Source organism: Marmota marmota, unplaced genomic scaffold (assembly GCF_001458135.2).
Source record: "Marmota marmota marmota unplaced genomic scaffold, marMar, whole genome shotgun sequence".
Taxonomy (NCBI): Eukaryota; Metazoa; Chordata; class Mammalia; order Rodentia; family Sciuridae; genus Marmota; species Marmota marmota.
Window position 1 is genome coordinate 4,064,947 of NW_025999943.1, and position 12,904 is coordinate 4,077,850.

Genomic DNA, 12,904 nt, shown 5'->3' on the forward strand with positions numbered 1-12,904 from the left:
ATCTATGTGACTGTGGCATTTAATGTTTCAACAGAGGCTGGATGGTCTAATACAGGTCATCTACATGTGTATTGCTGGCAGCTTGGCCCTGTGCTTCCAGCAAGCTGAGCTCAACTTGATTATAAGATACTATGATAGCAGAAAAGTTCCCAGTATCAAAATAAGGTAAGCTTGTTACACATTTTTTTTAATCTGTCCTCATCACATTTTCTCCATTAGTGAAATAAACCCAACTGGTAAAGTACAGAGTTAATGGAAGAGGGACTTACACAAGAACTTGAAATAAGAAAGGAATGATTCATTGAGGGCATTAGGTAACAATCTGCCACAGAGCCTAAAATAGTTTTGTGGAAATTATTAAGACCACCTTATAACTTATACCCTGTAGTATAGTTTGTAACAAAATTAATTTTTACAATTAGAAGTTGACATATTGAATTATTTTACAATCTATTGTGATCTTGATATGAGTTCTGTAATTACAAATTTGAGATTTTTTAATACATATAATGCCAAGGGGAATTTTCCTCTTGAATTTGCCTGCTGAAATACCCTTTAAATATGAGACATGAATGGCATCCTAGATAAATCAGTGTTATCATAGAAGAAAATGTTGAAACTAGATGATAATAAAATAGTACATTACTCCATGTTTCTAAAGACATTATTTTCAATAATACTAACGGTGTCTATTGTGTATTTCTTAATTTAAATGTGCTTACTTCCTAATTCAAAGGCTGCATAATGACACCAGGGGAAATTAGAATTTCACTAAGATTTTTTTTTAAATGTATTACATTTCTAAAATAATTTAGTAAAACAAAGAAACACTATACCTTGATGTAGACTGTGGTATGTGTCCAATTCTAATTAAATGGTTACATAACATTATGATATAAAAATTATGGTGCCCAACTTGTGAAGAGCAAAAAAATGTACTCTTCCTTATTCTACATTCATTTGTTGTTTTTGAACATGGCAAAATTAACACATTCAAATTATTACTGGAATAGAATCAGAAATTAGTGTTGTAAGTATTAATTTTTTAAATTTTATGTATGTCTTCTAATTTAATTTTAAATACTACTAGGAACAATATGCTAGTGTACATGAATTTAAAACAGAATTAACAGAATTATCTATTTTTTTTTTATCCAAGATAACATATAGTAATTACAACACTTAAATAAATGACATAAGAAGGCAGTCATTTTCATGATCATTACTGTCATTATGCAGAACCCAGAAAAAGAAAAGAGAGAAAACTGAGATGTGGGGTTGTGGCTGAGCAGCAGAGCGTTCGCCTACCCAATGTGAGACCCTGGGCTTGATCCTCAGCACCATATAAAAATGAATAAATAAAGGTACTATGTCCAACTATAACTAAAAGATAAATATTAAAAAAAGAGATGTTTCCTAAACAGAATTGTTTCTCTCAAATAACATTTTTTAATTGCCTACAAAGGTAGTTAACTCTTTAAATTATTAAAATAATTTTTTACAGATATTTTACTGTTTAAATGGACATTATTGAAATAAAAATATAGTGGCCCTTGAATTATATATTTTCATATAAATCTAAATTAATTCTAGTCTGTGTTTAAAAAAATTATAAAATTTTGAACAATAGGATCCAAAAACGAATGGAAAATCATTCTTTTTTTGTTGCGGGGGAGAGGGTTGTTACCAGGGATTGTACTCGGACACTCGACCACTAAGCCACATCCCCAGACCTATTTTTGTGTATTTTTGTTTAGAGACAGAGTCTCACTGAGTTGCTTAGTGACTTGAGGTTGATGAGGCTGGCTTCAAATTCGATATCTTCCTATCTCAGCCTCCTGAACTACTGGGGTTACAGGCCTGTGCCACCGTGACAGGCTGGAAAATAGTCTTATAGGGCATTTATTGTATTTGCAAAATTTATAAATAAAAAAAAAGATTGTTCCTAGTACATATGTTTATTTTTGCTTAGTTTTTCCATTCCATGGTCCTCCACAGATCCTCCTCTTTGCTGTTTATTTTAAAATCTTCTCACAGTTCATTACATACTTTTCTTTATTGTTGTCTACCCACAGATAGTGAGGAGTAGAAGAAAGTGAGTCAAAAGAAGGTAGGCAAAAACCGAAAGACTTTCCAGCAGCCAACATGCTGTAGACAGGCATGGTGCTCTGCAGGACAAGGCATGTCCTTGATTTTCTCAGGAAACACTGTCCACATATCTCATAAAACAAGCAGAAATCTTTGTGGTTGGTAAGAAAGCAGGGTACATATTGCAAAAGTCTATAGAAACAGAGAACATTTTCATGTGATAAAACAATCATCTGAGTAACAGGGAAAAGGCTATATAGTGTTAGACAAGGGGGATGGCAAGACAGAAAAATCAGCAGATTCCATGCAATGTTGGGTTCATGATTTTGTGTATGGGTGTGTACTTTACATTTTTTTTTTTAAATTTTGTTAGATTGGTGCTGGGGATTGAACCCAGGGGTGTTAAATCCCTAGCTTTTTCATGTTCTATTTATAGATTTTTGATATTTATATTTATAGAGTTTATTTATAGAGTTTTGATAAGTTCCTAGGTGTCTCACTAAGTTGGTGAAGCTGACCTAACACTTGGGATCCCCCTGCTTCTAAGTTCCCAAGTTGCTGGCATTAGAGGTGTGCACCACCATGTCTACCTTCTATTTGTAGATAGGAAGTTACTATGTGCACTTGGAGCTCAGCATTGAAAAGTAGACAAGTCATGCTAGGAATTATAAAGTCATGCCTACACAACAATCTTTGTTGTACTATGTTATTTGTATGGAAAAATTCAACAAGGAAAGGAATGTACATTATTCTTGTTTCCTTTGAAATTTGGAGGGGAATAAAGTCTACTAATGTATTTACTATCTCTTCAGTCATGACTTGGGAAATTAATGTGGCCTCTAAATGTAGAATTTCTAATATTTATTTATAAAATATCTTGGAATAGTGCTAGACAGCAAGGAAGTGTACAGAATCAAAAGGGAGAAATACTTTACATCAGTTTCAGTGTAAAAACCAGGAATATAATTCTGAATGGTTAATGTTATCCTAGGAAAAAGACTGTGAGGAGAATTAACCTCTACTCTACAAAAGAGGACATTTATTCTCATTATAATTTTCAAGGAGAACGTATTTAATCATGGCAATTAAAACTTCTCATCTCTACCCTCTGTTTTTTAATGATTTACCTCCTCCCTAACGATGTCTAAGATGTTGTAAGGATGATTCTACTTTTGAAAAGAAATGGCTAGGATGGCAGAAATAAAACAAAACCCATTGCCTTAGTAACAAGTAAATAATCTTCAATATCTGCAAGTGGCTGATAGCTGATCACACTTTTCTTTTGTCAGAGAAGTAGGTCCTTAGGAGTAGAAAAGCACTCAGAAACTAAATAGAAGAGGTATTTTTCTCCTGAAAGAGAAAGTTCTGTCTAAAAAAAAAAAAAAAAAAGGAATCTTGAACACACTAAAACACAGGTTTAAATTCCAACACTGTTGCTCGAACCCATAAAAACTGTCAGAACACTTGGTTTTATCAGCTGGTAGATCTCAGAAATGTAATTCAAAGAGTTCAAAAAATCATTGTTAAGGATGATTGCTTATATAACATCCCATTAAGATAATGGGATTTTGAAGGATATGGACAATAGGCCCCAGGGAGGGAACTTCCCTGTCTGCTCTCCTGCCCCGCCCTAAAAATCGACCCCCATGATGAGGCCCTGCTAAATCCCTATATAAACCAAACCCTTGTGGGAGCCCCCTGCCATTTCCCCCCCCAAAGACATGTTCCTCTGGTGCTTAATAAAGCATTCCTGTTCTACAAGGTCTTCTTCCATTTTCTTTTCTTTTTTGTATTCTCTTTCATGTGCTTTCAGATTTCTATTTGGTTTATTTAAATTCTATGATATAAAAAGTAGAAATAATACATTATCTGAAGTTACATTTTTAAACTTCATTCACTACTTTAATGGCTTATTATAGTATGATCATGTCAGTGTTATAAATGAGACCACTTTAAAAATGTAGGTGAATTTATAAAGTATGGAATTGAGCACAAACTTAAAAAATTCAATAGTAGGTTTGCATTAAGAATGATGTGATTTGTGGGTTAAAATTTAAGATGGACTGGTTCCGCACATTGTAGTTCTAGAGAATAGAAAAATATACTATTAAATAATTGTTTTTAATGATTTGATTTGTAAATATGTGGATAAATTCCAGCATAACTTCAGAAAAGAGTTGAGGAAAGAAATAGAACATCCATACAATAAATTGATCAATTCTCTGAAACCGTGAACCACAGTAAACTTTCACTCCTCTGAGTTATTTTTGTTAGCCATTTTCGTTATAGTCATGAAAATCTTACTAACAGAGAAAACAGAACTGAGAAGTGGGTCATTGCTATGACTAACCCTAGCATGTGGTTCAAAAACATTTGGAGCTGATTTAGAGCAGTGTGGAAAAATTTGGAGATGTAGGATCAAGAAGCTTTTGAATACTATAGAGGGTTAATGGGAGATTCTGGTGGGAGCTCCTAAGACCAGAATGCAGACAGTGGAGACTATATTCATGAGCTTCCAGAGGAGAATGAAGATTCCATTGGGAACTGCACTAGAGGACCTTCATGATATATTCTATCAAAGAGCTTGTGTACATTTTGCCCATTCCATGAAATTGTGTGAGGCTGAAATTTTAAAAGTGATGGAGTAATTAATCTGACAAAGGAAATTTCAAGAAAGCACAATGCTCAGGTAATGGCATGGGTTTTGCTGGCAGCTTTTAGCCAGGCTTACTTTGCTAATTCGGAGCAGAAACTAGAGCTGATCAAACTTAAAGTTTGTCTTTTAAAACTGGGTTCAAGCAAGTTGTAGCTGTTAATGAGAAGTTAGATCCTTTGTGTAGAGACAATAGGAAAGACAACTTTAGGGCATCTCAGGAATTGGCAAGACCACACCTTTTGAAATCTCAGGGGTATAGTGGGGAGAATTTCTTTGAAAAGAGATCACACAGAGTAACCTGGGAAATTGGTTCAGTCTGCTCTGAGACCCCTGTAGCAAGAATCCCAGGGGGCCCAGCTTCATTCTTGGCATCATTCACACAGTGCTGGTTTCGCAGGAATGAAGAATGCTGGAGTCATGGGGGCTTCCACTGAGATTTAAAAGGAAGAACTGAGAGGCCAGGCAAAGTGTAGAAGGATCAGAATCCTTACAGGCTATGGCTGAGAAGGGGCCTGTATGAAGCTGAGAAGGTGAAACCAAAGCTGAAATGGTAAGAAATGCCAGTGGTGTGCATTCTCCACCAAAAAAAAAAAAAAAACATCGCTGACTGCAAAGCTCAATTCAGGCTGAAAGAGAAGCCATATGTGTTATAATAGCAAGACCAAGGAAGCCTGGCTGTGAAGCCCTTTGGAGAGGACATTTCACCATCATGCATCCTAAATGCTGTACATTGAATTAAGGAACCTGTTTGCCCACCTGGGTTTCAGTTTTATTTTGTTTTCTTTCCTTCTTTCTATGTTCCATTCCTCCATTTTGGAATAGAATGTTCAGTCTCTGTCATTAAATACGGGGCACAGATGACTTGTTTTTAATTTTTATGTGGGTTCACAGACCTGAATTTACCTCAGAACTCAGATGAGACTTGGAACTTGGACTTTGGGGCAATACTGGAACAGTTATGACTGCAGGATTCTTGGAAATGAACTAAGTGTATTTTGCATTGTGAGGCAGATATGAGCTTTTGGGATCCAGGGGCAGAATACTATAGTTCACATATGACATGTCCCCTGTATCAATGCAGGAATGTTTAGAGGTAAAATGATTGGAATGTGGTAGCTGTGCTAATTAGTCCATCCTATTTTGGATGAACTAGCTGGGCAACTATAGGCAAGTAGAACATGTTTGGAGAAAGTGAGTCAAATGGGATGTACCCGGGAGGATTCCATTTTCTCTGTAGTACTTTCCCCTCTCTTTTTCATATCCATTCATTCTCATTCTCTCTCATTCCCTCCCCCACTTCCTGGTTGCCAGGAAGTGAGCAGCACTACCCTTCTGCCATGTTTCCTCACCTTGTACCCAGAGCAATGAAGCCAAATAAAACTTTCCTCCTTTGAGTTGTTCTTATCAGGCATTTTGGTCACAGCAATGAAAAGTTGGCTAGCACATACAGGTATTAATTAATTTTAATACTGTAATAAATTTATATTCTAATAGATATTTTCTCAGGTTCAAAATTGTTCTAATTAATAAGAACTTTATCAAGTTCTTCAACATCTTAATCCCTGGCTTTTATCAATAGTCTTTTTGCTTCAGTCTTCTGTTCAGTTTTCCTTATAACACCACATGTATTTTCTCACTTCCTCTCTGGGCTCCTGGTGGAGGCAGCAGGCATACTTCAACATACAGAACCATGGTGCCGAGTTCATGGACCTGTATGTGCTGCAGTAATGCACTTCCAGCAACCATATCACTGGTGCCAAAGACCATGCATCTATCCAGATGAATGTGGCAGAGGTAGAAAAGGTCACTAGCAGGTTTAATGGCCACTTTAAAACCTATGCTATTTGTGGGACTATTTGAAGGATGGGTGAGTCAGATCATTCCATTCCCCACTAAGCATCCTCTCAAAGAATTTTTGACTGGAGAAATTTGTGGATGTGGAATATTTGTCACAAATAAATAGCAAAAGCCAAAAAAGAAACCTATTTTCTCCCCCAAATACATTTTTGCTTTAATGCTCTTTACATGGTGGTAAAACTCTGAGGTGTTTTATAAGTTTTTTTTTTAGGCATTTTTCTGAATAAAAACTTTTGAGATATGCCATCTTCACATTCAACTTAGAAAAATTAATAAAGTTCAAACAAGAAATCACAGGAGAAACAGTATAAAAATTTTGGAGAGAAAATAAATTGATTGTTAATACTACAAATCTAAGGGAAAACAGAATTTGAAACTTTGTTAATGAGAAGGAATAGGTTTTGGGGAGCAAATTTATCTGAAAATCCATAAATCCTGGTAAGGTTTAGATTCAGTATAAACTATTTGGCATAAAAAATACAAGAGAATGCCCCCATGGAATCATGAAATTCATATTGTTGTATTTGAGAGACTTAGCTTTGATCCAAAAATATACACATATCTGAAAGAAAATAATCTTACCCATATTGTCTACAGCTTGTTCATAAGATCCAAAACTCAAATAATTCTCATGAATCAAGGAAGTGATTTTTTTAATTTTTAACAATTTGAAGATAATGCTCATAATGATAAATATTCTTATTCTAGGTGCATTACACATAGTTTCCTTCTGATCACCTATACAAACAAAAATATAACAAAGTGCCCAAATGTTGGAAAATTATGTATATGAATGCAAATATTACTTTTTTGTGAATTTTGTCTAAGTTTTATTTCTGTAATAATCTCTCACCAATTCTACTTCAGACTTTGATAATATTTACTGATCTCCTCCAGTTTTCTTTTTTGTAACAAAAACCTTTTGAAAAACTAGGCAAAACCACTTGGCTTTAAGTTTTCTAAAGCTAAGATCCCAAACAACTTTTAAAAATATATTTAGTATCAAGTAAAATGTAGGAAAATAAAAATCACACAATTCAGACACAGTCACACTTTACTTAATGACAGGAACACATTTTGAAAAGCATATGAAGTGGTTTCTCTTTGTGTGAACATTATTGAGTATGCTCATACAAACCTTGATGCCATAATTCAATCTTTCCACTTGGCCTCTTGAAATAATCAAGATACATGGTAAACTCAAGATGAATAAGGCTGCTGCTAGTCTTATATAACATTCTGTCTTACAGTGAAATTTAAAAAAAAATTTAGAGAAAGAGTACACTCTAAAATAACAATAAAACATACTACCTACATACACCTGTTACTTAATAGTTTGCTATCATTGTCAAGTATTATGTACTATACGTAATTGTCTATGCTGTATGTTTGCATTACTAGCTACATAAACATGAATGACTTTGTGCTAAGATGTTACAAGGCCATGGCATTGCTAAGCAGTTCTCAGTCCCATTATAATCCTATAGGACCGCCATTGTGTATTGCAGTCCATCATTGCCTGAATATCAGATGAGGCACGTGAGTACATATAGTTTCATCAACCCAGTATTATAAAGTAACTATTATAGGTCAAGGAAAAGCTTTTTCAACTAAATCAGAGGATGCCCATCACAGGTCCCTTCATCCTTTGATGAAAGGCATACTTTAATCTTTAAAGTATTTAATTTTTTTCATTTTTTAATGCCAGACAAATGTCCTGTTCTTGACATTAGAGAATAGTACTGTTTAGATTTTAAAATGTAATATAACCTTATATCCCTTTTTTTAATTTATAAGTTTTCCTTTTATTCTTCCTTTTTCTTAAAAATTTATTTTTGCAAAAACCTTACCATTTTGGGTGACGTATACAGTAATCTTTGAGCAAATCTACACATATTTTGTACTTAAGTTTTCCTGAAACTTTGTACCTGTAATAGAGATCAGATCAGACACTGGTTTGATCTCTTTGGCAGGAATAATATACACTTGTTGGCAAGTGCATATAGGACACATAAAGAAGTCTGTTCTCTTATTTTGACTTTAGCAGTCATTGATGCTCAATGATATAAACTATTCATGTACTGGAGTTTGCAAATATGATGATGTTTTAATTATCTCATTATTTTTTTAAAATGTATTTTAGGAAGAACATTTTCCTTATCTACTATAATAATCTAAAATCATTGTATAATTTTATTAGTATACTAAAAGGAAAAACACAATAAATGCTCAATTATTTTCCTTTCTTTAAGACATAATAAATTGTTTCCCATCATCCATTGAAAAATGACAAATTATTTTCTAATTATGACTTCATAAATATAACCATTACAAGACTTTTCATTGCAATAACTTATTAGCTTTTTGAAGCTCATCTCATTCCATCATATGCCAGTTGAAACATCTTCATATTTAATCCTGGCTTCATCACTCCACTAATCTTAGATAGTTTCATACTATCTGGAATTATAAAATTCTCAACACACATCATACATATTTTGTGCCTCAAATATACAATCAGCTTTTTTGTCCTAAGACTACAATTTCTATGAAAAAAAAAAGGTACTTCCTGTCATAAACTGGGGATAGGGATGTGGCTTGGTGATAGAGCACTTGCTTATCATGCGCTGTGTTTAAAACCCACTACAAAAAACAAAACAAAAACAAAAAACCCCACAACTTGGATATTAGGAATTATTAGTATGACTGAGTTGATGATTATTTCTTGAATTTTTCAGTTTACAAATGGTTTCTCTAGACAGATAACAGGCAACATGGAACATTCAGGGATAGATTTACATGTATATAAATATTTTATGTGTCTGTATATAAATGACATATTTTATGTAATTTATAACATATTTATCTTGCTAAAAATTAGGAAAAAACAAATATTTATGTAAATTATAATATTAATAGCTTCACAAATATAGTTATTAAAGATATGAGCATTTTTTTGTATATGCTCTTCTAATCACTGTATCCATTTTCCAAAAAAATAGTTGCAGCATAACTGTACTGGAAAAAAATGTACAGCAACTACATACTATACTGTCCCCTTCTTAGTACACTGTGTTTAGTTAGAAACCACATTTCACAGTTACTGCCAGGCCTTATATGGATGACTATTCTGATCATTTGGTTTTCTGAAGAGCATTCTCTAGTAATTATTTTTAGAAGTGACAAATAAGGAATTACTTGTTGAGTACTTTCATGCTAATACCATTTTATTTTTGCCTATCATATTTGATATTCAATTATGTTGTCTATAAAATACATATCTTATACTTTTTTTCTAAGCATATTAAATAGCCACTATGCCTATCTCTGGGATAAAGCAAAGCTGCAAAGCTAATTTATTTGCCTCATAAATGAGGCTTTGCTATTTACTTTGATGTTCAAGTCATTTTATTTCTGTGTTACATATTTTAGAATTTCAAAATCTAATTATGAAATTTTTTAAATTTAGCAAAATTCTTAAATTACATATTTAAGGATTTTTTCACTTTATTTCACTTTTGAAAGTGACATAATAGTGACTGCTATTATTTATGTATTTGATTTTATTTGACCCTGATGAATATTTGTTATTTTTTACTCAATTTTAATTTTATTTATATCTTTTTTTGTTTAGTGTTTATTTTTAATTATCTTTTATTTTCTATGTCTAAGGTCTTAGCTTTTGTAGAATTCTAGTCTTGTTTTCATTTCTAAAGTATTGTTTTCCTCTGCTTCTATTGATATTCTTATTTGTCACTTCATTTCCTTATTTTTTCTAATTGTTATTTGTCATTTCTCTTTTTCTTTTGTCTTTGTAGAATGATTTTATTGTAATATTGTTATCTTCCCTTTTCTCTCAAAATATATACAAATTAATAGACTTTTCCATTGCCCTCCCAATTATTTTTTAACTTTATATTCAATGAGATTTTACTTGGGTTCTCCTTTTTCTTTCTTTCTTTTTTTTTATTCCATATTATTTGACAACACCTTTACTGAGCTTTCAATAGGAGATTGAGTTCAGAGAAAACAAATTAATTTAACTTTTTCTTCTTTTTCAAAGAAGTAGCAATAGGTACTGATAGAGACTGATTAATAAAAATGTTAAACATTTCAAAAACTATAAAATGTTAGATGATTTTCAGAATCTACACATCATGAAAGCACAGATAGTTCTTGCTTTTCACTACTTTACATGCAGTATCTGAATGATTGCTTTTGATTGATTGACTTATTAACCAAAAACTGTTCTCAAGTATTTTTTTTTGAGGTTATTGTAAATGGGGTAGTTTTTCTTCTTTCTTTTTCAGAGGATTTGTTCATGATGTACAGAAATTCCTTTGATTTATGGGTGTTGATTTTATATCCTGCTACTTTGCTGAATTCATTTACTAATTCTAGAAGTTTTCTGGTAGAATTTTTTGAGTCTTCTAAGTATAGAATCCTTGGTCAGCAAATAGTGCTAATTTGAGTTCTTCTTTTCCTATCCATATCCTTTTAATTTATTTTGTCTGTCCAATTGCTCTATCAAGTGTTTCAAGAACTATGTTAAATAGAAGTGGTGAAAGAGGGTATCCCTGACTTGTTCAGGTTTTTAGAGAGAATGATTTCAATTTCTCTCCAGTTAGAATGATGTTGGCCTGTGGCTTAGGGGAGATAGCTCTTATGAGATTAAGTTATGTTTCTGTTATCCCTAGCTTTTCTAGTGTTTTGAACATGAAGTGGTGCTATATTTTGTCAAATGCTTTCTCTGCATCTATTGAAATGATCATATGATTTTTATCTTTAAGTTTATTGATGTGATGATTTACATTTATTAATTTTTGTATGTTGAACCAATCTTGCATCCCTGGGATGAACCCCATTTGATCATGATGCACACTATCTTTTTGGTGTGTTTTTGGATTTGATTCACTAGAATTTTATTGAGAATTATTGCATCTCTGTTCATCAGAGATATTGGTCTAAAGTTTTCTATCTTTGAAGTGTCTTTGCCTGGTTTTGGAATCAGGGTGATATTAGCCTCATAGAATGAGTTTGGAAGTGCTCCCTCTTTCTCTATTTCCTGAAATAAATTGAAGAGTATTGGTATTAGTTCTTCTTTAAAGGTCTTATAGAACTCAGCTGTGTATCCATCTGGTCCTGGGTTTTTCTTGGTTGGTAGATTTCTGATGGTGTCTTCTATTAATTAGGAGGAAAACATTTTATATTCTTTCTTGGTTACTGATCATATTATAACATTAATATCAAATCTAATAAGCAACTCCTAATGTAGACCCCAACTCTTGATATAATTTTGACAGCTGAGGAAAATATAGAAATGGCATTTCTTGGTTACAAATGATTTCTATAGACAGATAACATGCAACGTGAAACATGCAACATGTTTTCTTGTTACAAAGGAGTGGAAAATCTGAACATATCATGTCTGTCACTTTAGGTAATTACTACTTATAAAAATGAATTTAATAACAAACAAATATAAAACATATTTCAAGCAAATTGAGAGATTGAAAACACAGGGCTATCTAAGAGATAATTAAGTGACCTACATAGGTTGGTGATGAATAGAATTAGTTAGTTTTTGAAAAGGAGGATTTCTTTTGGAGTAAGACTTTTTATTACTTCTCCTTACATTCTTAAACTAAATCCTTTACTTAAACTTAAAAAAGACAAACATATTGATGTAAGGAACTGAGAAAACTAGTAAATATGCTAAATGACAGGATTGTAATGAAAACAAAACATTTATCATAGATCAGTGGTTGCAATCTCAAATGTAATAAGCAAAACGTTGACAGCTATATGGAGGAGAAAAGAGAGCTGTCACACAAGGATAAAAAGGAGTTTGAAAATTAAGTTTGGAATTTGAAGAAGTTGGTTTTGGAGAGAGCTAAGGCCAGAGTGCCAACAACATGACTAGGACTCTAGCAGCTATGAAGAAGGGTACTGAAGTTTCTATTCCTGTGAATGCCTGGGTGGTTCCTGGTAGATTATTTATCAAAGTTCAATCATAAACTAAACTTATATTCCATATGATGAAAATGTAAAATATCTGAGCTAATCTGTGTGCTCTAGGATTGCCCAGTGTGATCACAAACAGAGTAGGTGAAACTGAACCCTCCTAAAATTAATGACTGCAGCACGGCCTGCTGTCAGCCCCAAGGATCTCACAGTATGATCTCCCATCTACAGAGAAGAAGGGGATAAAAAAGCTTAAAATTCTGAGACACAAGGATGTTTATTTTTTAGAAAAAGAAATCCATAATAAGTAAGTATGTATGTTCAGATGAATCATTTCAT